Raw genomic sequence first — 10,079 nt, forward strand, 5'->3', positions numbered from 1 at the left:
AAAAATACCTTATCTATAATCAGGATATATTATATGTTATAACAAAAATACTAAAGTAAATAAAGAAATTTCCCATGAGATCAATGAGGATGTCATCGACTCTACAAACGACATGAAATATTTGGGCGTTATGATTGATGATAATTTCTCTCGGCCTAAACAAATAAACAAAGTGAAAACGAATACAATAAGTTATAATGGAATCCCAGGAATTTTAAGAAATTGTCTAAAAAATGAGAATTTTTGAAAATTTATAAAATATTTTACATAAAACCAATTTATAAAAATGGCAGAATGATTTGTTAGATTGTTTCATAATCATTTTAGATAAATTTCTCGTTATTTCAAAATAATGTCAATGAACAATTCGAAGAAAAGATAATGTACGATATTCTGATCATATTGAAATATTAAATAAGCCTATCCATTGTTTAATTTAAAGTTATTTTATGCAATTTTATTTAGTATTATAATTACAGAAAATAATTAAAATATCCCACAATCTATTCAGATATAAAAACAATTTTAAATAATATTATTTATAACAAGTAGAAAAGTTGACTACTTCAATAGTTATTAAGTTAAACTTATCACTTAACGAAAACGTATTATAAAAGTAAGAAATAATCTTAAGTGAATAATCTTTGATATGATGTAATTGACTCAAAATGAACTTATTCTCGTTCGCTATTACACTTTACCTTAGCAGTTTATGTATTTTTAAATTAAAAACAAAATTGAATAAAAATTGCGAGAAATTGGTTATTATAAATTTAGGAAATATCACTTTATATTTTAATTAAATAAACAGGTATTTTTCTTATTTATTATATACTTCAACAGAGATCGAAAATATTTTTTCTGTTCAGCCAAGTATCTTTATTTTGGAGAAATAAAACGTTTTAGTATTAATTAACAATCACAATCAGACTTGGCAAATGAGAAACAGTTGACAAAGTTTTTGAGCACCTTACGCTTGCTGAGGAATATATTGAAAACTTCACAAACGTTTCAAGCTAATTTTTATAGATCATCATCAAGTGTTATCGTATTCGAGCTTTTTTAAATGAACGTTTCATAATATACCGTTCGAACGTAAGTAATTTAAAGTAAAGAGTACAAAATGTAAAATGAAATAAATAAAAAAATATCAAAATAGCAACCAAAATAACTAAATAAATAAATAATACAGTAGCCCCTCGTTATATCACGGATTCGAATATATCGTGCTTTGTTTTTGCCCCCAAATTGAAATTTTAAAAACACTTCAGTCAATACATTTTAAATTAACAATTACCATTTTTTTTTTGCAACGAAGTATGGTATTTTATTCTTACCATTGTCCTTGAAACTACCACTGCAGTGAAACAATAAATTTGTCAACATCTAAATAACTAAAACAGCAGGACAGATCAATTATCATTTATCCTTTTCTTTTTCGTTTCTTTTTGATATTAAAAGTGTTTATTTATTGGTTTTAAGTCCTGTCTATTTACAAGTTACCATGAATTCGAAATTTCACAACTTTTGTGTGAATTAAATTAACGCAAAACTGTCAATTCATATAAATGTGTAAAATTTCGAATTCACTGCGTAATGTGTACGGAAAAGATTTTTATTTCTGAACGGAAAGTTCTAAAATTTTTATACAGTAGTAACTTTAATTTGCTTTTTGAGAATTTTTACTCTTTTATTTTATACGTTTTAATGTTCTTACATTCAATTTGTTTACATGTTCAATATTTACTTTTTTAATTTTCAATTACTGGATTTATAATCTTTTATTGTAAAATATAAATTACACGAATTTTTAATACGCAATTTATTATGAAATATAGTATTGTATAACAACATCGCAACTGATATTTTGTTTTTAAATCGACAGTATCTGTCTTTAAATATCATTGTTAAAAAAACAATAATGCTAAATGGATGTTTGTGGTATCGATGTTTACGTAAACGTCATTTAATACAATATAACCACGAATAAAATTTAGTATTGCAAAACTAAGCTTATTTTATATCATAAACACTTGCTGATGAAAGAATGCAGGATAGAGAATCCATAGCATGTTTAATCTGTTTAGTGAAAGCCCAAAATATTTAGTATTCGGTTATACCACGCCGTCGCGCGCCGGATAAAACGCGATTTTACTTTTTCTCCCAACAAGCGCGATATAACGAGAGGCTACTGTACTAACATGAATTAATGTAACATAAATAAATATATAAACGATATGTATTGTATGCGAACAATGAGTAAATACATTGCAAATTTCATTTTTATGTTAAATTTCCACACCGAAGGTAATCCTTCTATATCTCTGGCATTAATGCAACATTGAAATAATTTGCTTTTATAAATTTCAACTTTTTCTTTGCCGTTTCCAATGTGGGGAAATGTAGTGCTTTAATGATATTGACCACGCTCCATTTGACAGTAGTCTTCTAGTTGTGCCATCTTAGACAACTGATGTTATAATATCCTTTTTCAATGTTGTATTTATGCTCTTTCAGGCAAAAGACTAAGGTTCGTTTTTGTGACACCAATGAAGTATTTTTTTATTCTAAATTGTTGGTTTTCAAACGAAATTTTGTATACGCATGTCTTTTCTTCTTTTCTTAGTTTATATTTGTCATTTCTTAAAATGGTGTATATGTTTGGAGCCGTTTAAAAGTTTTTTGGAGTCTTTTGTGTCTGCTACTTGTTTGATAACATTCTTAATATGGTTATAATTACTATAAGTAAACTTGGTAATGCTACTTTTACTTTTTGGGGTATTTTTCTGCTTGCTTCATACTTCTTAATTAAACCTTGTATTGTGCTCGTTTTATATCCTAATGATGTAGTTGTTATCTTAATTGTATTGTGTTCTTCGTTTCTGTCAAGTATACTAGAGGAATACAAATGGTGTTACGAAAAGGAACCTAGCCATTTGCTTCAAAGAGCATAAATACAACATTGAAAAAGGACATTATAACATCATGTTACCCAAGATGGCACAACTAGAAGACTACAGTCAAATGGAGCGAGGTCAATATCATTATGCTTTAATGATATTGACCTCGCTCCATTTGACTATAGTCTATCTATTTCCCCACATTGGAAACAGCAAAGAAAAAGTTGAAATTTATAAAAGCAAATTATTTCATTGTTGCATTAATGCCAGGGATGTTACCTTCGGTGTGGATATTCATCTTAAAAAAGAAATTTGCAATGTATTTACTCATAGTTTGCATACACTCTTCTATATACAATACATATCGTTTATATATTTATGTTATATTAATTAATGTTAATAATATTATTTATTTATTTATTTTGGTTACTATTTTTATGTTTTAATTTTATTTATTTATTTCATTTTACATTTTGTATTCTCTATTTTATATAAATTTATACGTTTAAATTATTTGCATTTGAATGGTATATTACAGTATGAAATATTCCATTCAAAAAGCTCAAATATTATAACACCTGATTTCATTTATAAAAATTAGGTTGAAAACGTTTGTGAACTTTTAAATATATTCCTCAGCAAGCGTAAGGTGATCAAAAACTTTGTTAACTGTTTTAGTATTATTTTTTAATATAACTTTTAATTTATTTTTTATAACTGTACGTATTATATTCAGTGTGTGTGTTATTTATACGCTGCATACAATATATGCAACGTATAAATAACACATTCTAAGACATTAATCATATTTATAAATGCAGAGAGTAACAGAAAAACCAACAGCGTTAATTCTCAAAACAATGAAATAACGACTCCTTATCATTCAATGACACAACAACAAACCATTAATCAAGAGGGCAAATTTTTAATTAAGGGAAAAAATGTGTATAAGTCACTGAAGATGGGAGTAAAAGACCTCCCTCCCGAAAATGTTGTTACAGAATTAAAAATTTGAGTTCTTAATTAATGGTATTTTTGTTGTGTAATTCAATGACATTTATTTAAATGATTATTTTGTTGTGGATTATAATAGAAATACATTTTCTATCTATTTATATATTTTTAAAATGTTTATATTTTGAAAAAAAAATCACAAAATATTAGAAAAATAAAATATTTATTTATCATTAAAATTGGAAAGTTATAAGAAACGAGAAACTATTTATAAAAGTAGTTGAAGCATGTCGCAATTATTCTTAACAATGATTTCATGTAGTTGATAATTTTGATATAAAAAATGGATTTTTGCATCTTCAAAGGAAATTGTTCATGTTCTGCATTGCAAACACGAAGTCTTCTTTCGAAGCTATACAAAATTGTATAAAGTAACGAAATTTTTGCTTTCTTCATCTGTAGTAAAAATTCAATAAACTTAATTTATTTCTTTCTCGACTTTTTATAATTATTTTTTTCTTCATTTTGTTTCTCTTTTCACTTTCCAACTTTTCTGAATACACTTACAAGTATAGTGCAACTTATTCACTCCGGAAGAATTTTACCTTTTTTTATTTTTTTATTTTTAAGCTTTAGTAATAAGAACCAACGTTTTCTGAAGAAAAGATTAATATAATTAGGATAAAACAAATAATATATGTGTTCGGTAATAAACCAGTATTTATTAATGTACACTTGCTGAGATGAAGAGGAAAATGAAGCAATTGTTGCAGCTTGTTTTAACTTTTATTATCTTTACAATTTAAAATTTATGAGGTAAGTAATTTTAAAGAAAGAGCCATAAAATAGGAATAGCCGATAAACAACAAATATACAAGAATAATAAACGAATTTTACATCCAGTAGTTGCGTGAACGTTAATTAAACATTATAACGAAATATTTTTGCAGAAATTAAACATCGTTCATTATCGGAGAAATAAAAATGTGTTTCATATTCAAAGTTAAATAATAAATAAAGCCAAATAATTAAATATTAAACAAAAACCGTATAATCATACCTAGTTAAATAAAACCATATTGATATCTTATCGATAAGTTATTAATATGATATTCATATCCAGCAATGGTAGCATGTTACTAATTGTTTATAAATTTAAAAAATATTATTGGTAGAACATAGTGTTGTTGTGTATTGCTTCACATTTTTCTTGATTTAATATTTATAACATAAAACATATCTGAATAGATATAGCGATTCATCCGAAAAGAAAATTTTAGTACTTGTTTCTTCATCTTTATGAAACTTTTCATGTTTATAATAAATATAATTAATATTAAACAGAACGTGCTCAGCAAATAATTATCTTATCACAACGCACCTTTCTTGTTGACGACATAGTTTTATTAAAAACTAACATTTTCGGCCTACTTGATAGGCCATTCTCAGGTTTAACGAAACAATTCTCTCGTTAAGCCTGAGGATGGCCTATTGACTAGGCCGAAAACGTTTTTTATCAATAAAACTATCTCGGAAACAGGAAAGGTGTGTTGTGATAAGCTCAAATATAATGTCAGAAAAATATTTCTGACGATAAGCTAGAACTTTTTAGATTGTTAATGTTTTCTGGACCAAATTATAGTATGTCTAAATTCATTTCATTAACAGAGTTTTAAATATTCTAATTACCTTTGTTTTTGGTTAAGGCTACGGTTACTATTGATGCGAATTCTGACGAGTAAGTCCGAAATCCTCGTTAGAACAAGATGGTTACACTGTGCGCGTTTTCTGATAGTCAGTACGTTTCTGCCTCCCAGCAAAATGGACGAACTTGATGAGTTTTATTTTCTTGAAAGTCCGTTGATTAAGTTATTGTTGATAGGTGGTGGAAAAACAGAGCATGTTAACCACTTATTTTCCACAAGAGACGATAAGGGAGAGTTCCAAATGTTATATCAAGATTTGTGGGACAACCCGCAAAGTTTTTCGAGTATTTCAGAATGAGACCAAAATGAGAAATATCTCTGTTGTGATAGTTTTTGTCTTTCATGTCCCACAAACACCTATTCTCGAACACAAGACTATTCAATTTATCAATATCCATGTTGAAAAAACTAAAACACTCGAAATTCAACGTCAGAATGCATGAAAAAATCAAACTCGTTTGAACGTTCGAATGGTTCTGACTACATCCTGCGTGTTCTGACATGCCCTTCGCTGCCAAAATAAACACTGTCATTGGAAAACAGGTATTGGTTTGTTCGGACGAATTCGTCAGAACTCGTCAGAATTCGCATCCATAGTAACCGTAGCCTAATATAACTCTCATATTAGTTTTAATTTTGAAAATCGTTTCGGAAGTTATATGATTAGAACAAGACAATTAGATCTAAAACAAACAAAGCCCTCGACTCGAGGATTTGGACTCGAGGATTTTTTCCGCATTTTTCCCTTCCTGTCTTCCTTAACTTCGTTTTAACATGAACAAACATTATGCTTACAACCATTTATTTATAAATCATACTAAAGATACAGAAAAAAGTTTCTATTATTAAAGTATTAAATTGTAAGATGTCAATTAATAATGAACAATTAGACATCTTTTTCCATTTCTGGCCTCCTGCCCTGCAAACACTAATAGGGTTTTATTGGTTTTATTCGATTATGGACACGCGACATATGGGCGATCTGCCGACGAGAGGAATGTTTCCTGAGAGGTTTTTAGGGAAACTGACCCCTATTCAGGTGTTACTAACATAAAGAAAACTCGAAAAATTCTGTGACTAGCCTGTTAGTGATGCGCGAATCCACAACCAATAACCAGTGTGCGTTAAACAAGAAAAACTCAAGTAATATAGCACCAAATAGTGATTATCTGCATTCCTTGCAAGGAATGCAGATAATCACTAAATATCAATCATTTATTAACAAAAAGGGTAATTTCCCTGTTACAGGGGGTGCTACATTTGTTAATGAAAGGGTTACAAAAAGTTGGAACAGTCTCCAAATTACTTGACTTACACTCTTATTTGACAATTGATTTTAAATACACACATTCCAAATAATCACAATCAGTAACGTCGAAGATGACAATACAGAAAATTTTAACATTTATATATGGCTTTATCTAAATTTCTCGATGTTAAAAACGATATTGCATTTCGCCGTATCTTTGGTACCAGAATTTGTTCCTATAATCAGCGTATTTGTTGGGCTTCCTGGTATCTCTGATAGCAGGAAAGCCCAACAAATACGCTGATTATAGGAATCTGTGTCAAGGTTACTTTCATTTGGCATTTTTATAATAATAATAAACAATGAAACTGTTGACTTAGTTTTTTAACATTTCTGTAATCTTGATGAAATAGTTATATAGTTTATGTCTTTTTTATTGACATTATTTATGTTCATTCTAAATTCAAGGAGAGAACCGCAATGGAATATCCGTTTAATATCAAGTGAATCACAGAAACTTGCTAAACCTCGACAGTTCTGTAATATCTACCATGTTTTGAAACCGTGTCGTATTTTTTATATGTTCTATAAGCGCAAGTGATCGTTATTACGCTACATTGCGCTTATAGAACAAATATAAAAAGTTCTGTAATAGGTGAAAAATCGAGAGACTCAGAATTACACCAGGTGCATTGAGTATTCGAAAATTAATATAACTGTTTTCGATGAAGATAGAATATTTATTAAGATGTAATTGAGCGTTAAAATTAATTGATTTAGTTATATACGGTTATGAAGATGGAAGATGGATTAATATTTAGTATTTCTTCAAAGAGTATTAGATAAAATTTGAAACAAGTTTTTGTTTAGTAATATAAATTAAACGAAAACAATCAACACTTAGGTTTCCTGCAAGTAAACGAAGTGTGCAACAAAAGTCATCCATAATCACTAAATATTGTTTAGTCATAGTCTGATCTTCCACAAGCAGATTTTAACTGCAGAGCCTTTCTTATTGTATTATTTTGCCATTTTATTCCCCGTGTTCACACGTTTCCAAGGACTGTTATTTGATCAGAATTGAAAATTAATTTTATGTTTATACTCTGTGTGTTGACTCTAGACTTTAACTTTCTTATCTCTTCATAGAGATCCTTCTTACTTTTCTGCACTCTATGTAACGCATTATGCAATTGAGATTTGAATTCATTAATCTGTTTTGATTTGGGTGACAGTGGCTGGCTAATAAGATACTGGAGTCCCGAAATACTGGACCAGATGTCTCATTATCTTCATCTTCATTCGTGCTTTTACATTCTTCACCATTTTCTCAAAAAGAACAAAGTATGCAATAAAAAAATAGAATATTTTAAATTTATATTATAAATATACCTGTACTAGACTACATAGATGTCATAGAAGATAAATTTGTAGCATAACTGTGGTCCAATATCGGATTTATACGCTTACAATTGTTTCTATACCCTGTTTTTGGTCCAGAACATCTTCTCTTAGGTGCAGGTCTGTGAGAAAAAAGTGTAGGCACGGCATCACGCTTCAGCAATCTTCTTCCATCCTTCCTGTGATTCTCATACTGATCTTTCTCAAAATGAGCCTATGAGAGTTAAATTGTAAATACTCACATTTCACTAAACCAATATACTTATAAAGGCTAAAGTGTATTAACAGACTTAATACACTTTAGCCTTAGTTTATTAATGTGCAATGTAAAATTAAATAGGTAGGCAAAGCAGAAGTCCTTTCTCATAAAAATTCTGATTCTTACCTCACAAAGTAATGCATGTTTTCCAGGAATCCATAATTTCTCATTTTCATCCAGCCTGTTTACTTTAATCGCCCATATTTTTTTTTATAGCTTTATCACTAGGAAAGCGATACAGTTTGAATTTAGGAACTCTATTTGAGCAATTAATGGCTGAACAACCCGGCATGATCTATTTTTATATGGTAGCTTTAAGAGAGATATAGATGTATCGACAGATCTAAAGGCTAAAATAATGATTTTCAATCTCAATATAGCAAAGTAAGAACTAACTTGATGTTTAGAATCTGTTTTAGATCGAAATTACCTAGTACATAATGTTTCCAATTCTGTTATTTATCGTAATAAATAGCTGATTGACACTCACTTGTAATAAGCCGATTGGAAGCTGGCCTCATAATGGCGTCCATAAACCACGTGATCGGCAGTATCCAATCATATTTTGACTCCCCAGTTGACTATACTCTATTCATAGAGGGCTCTAATGGACCGGAACGCTCGAGCATTGTTGCCAGGTCTGGGAATTTCTCGCCAGATTTGGCAACATATCAAGCCAGTTGGCGATTTGGCAACGAATTTTTCAATCTGGCGATTTTTCTATACTATTATAAAGTTATTCAAAGTTTGTACGAATCTTTTCCTAAAACAGGGCTTGAGTCGGGACTAGGCAAACTAAGAAATTATAACTGCCTAGAGTCCGGATAAGAAAAGCAATAAGTTTACAAAGTTTTATGTTAATTTAAATGGTGAGGGAACAAAGTTAATAGTCTCTAAACCAGTACTTCTCAAACTCTATCCGCGGACCAGTTTCTTTTCATTCCAAAATTCAGCAGATCAGTATTTTTGTGAAATTAAATAAAAATAATTATAAAACGTAGAGAAGTGGGTTCGAATTCATTCTTATTTTTCTTCTTCTTTTTTTTTTCTTTTACTAAAATAATGAACAGTACTGAAATGATTTTTAATACTTTTTACCTTGTGATTAATAAGTAGATCTTTGTTAGGATCATTATGGGTTTGGCAAGATCATAGAAGTAGCGGCCGGATGGGAGAGACAGGAACCAACACACCAGAACACATTGCCCATGAAAATTTCCTGAAATTGCTCACTCAAAGACTGAAACCCAAAGCAGAATCCTCAGAGTTGAAAGCTCATGCTAAAGTTTTCGACACCCAGCGACATATTAAAATGATTATTGTCTTACCAAAAATTCATCTTAATTTGAAAAAAACAATTAACATTTTGCAAAAGATTCTCCACTTACTATTTCTCTACAAAAATAAAACTTTTAATTTGAAAAAAAATACATATACAGTAGAGCGTCGTTTATCCGAAAGTCGGTTATCCGAAACGTCGGTTATCCGAAATAATTCCAGTCGCCAAATTTAAATTTTCGCTAGAGCTGTGGCGCTGCAATCTTTGGCTATATCTTGGGCTACTCCAATATTTTTTTTTTGTTGGTGTGTGTGTTTTAGCTGGTAGCACT

General features: G+C 29.5%; 1 pseudogene; it reads right to left on the reverse strand.

The window, feature by feature from the left end:
• Positions 1 to 8,211: 8,211 nt before the first annotated feature.
• Positions 8,212 to 8,761, reverse strand: LOC111628122 (annotated as a pseudogene).
• Between the last annotated feature and the right edge of the window lie 1,318 nt (positions 8,762 to 10,079).

The sequence above is a fragment of the Centruroides sculpturatus genome, unplaced genomic scaffold (assembly GCF_000671375.1).
Source record: "Centruroides sculpturatus isolate CEXI.00-Female unplaced genomic scaffold, Cexi_2.0 scaffold484, whole genome shotgun sequence".
Taxonomy (NCBI): domain Eukaryota; kingdom Metazoa; phylum Arthropoda; class Arachnida; order Scorpiones; family Buthidae; genus Centruroides; species Centruroides sculpturatus.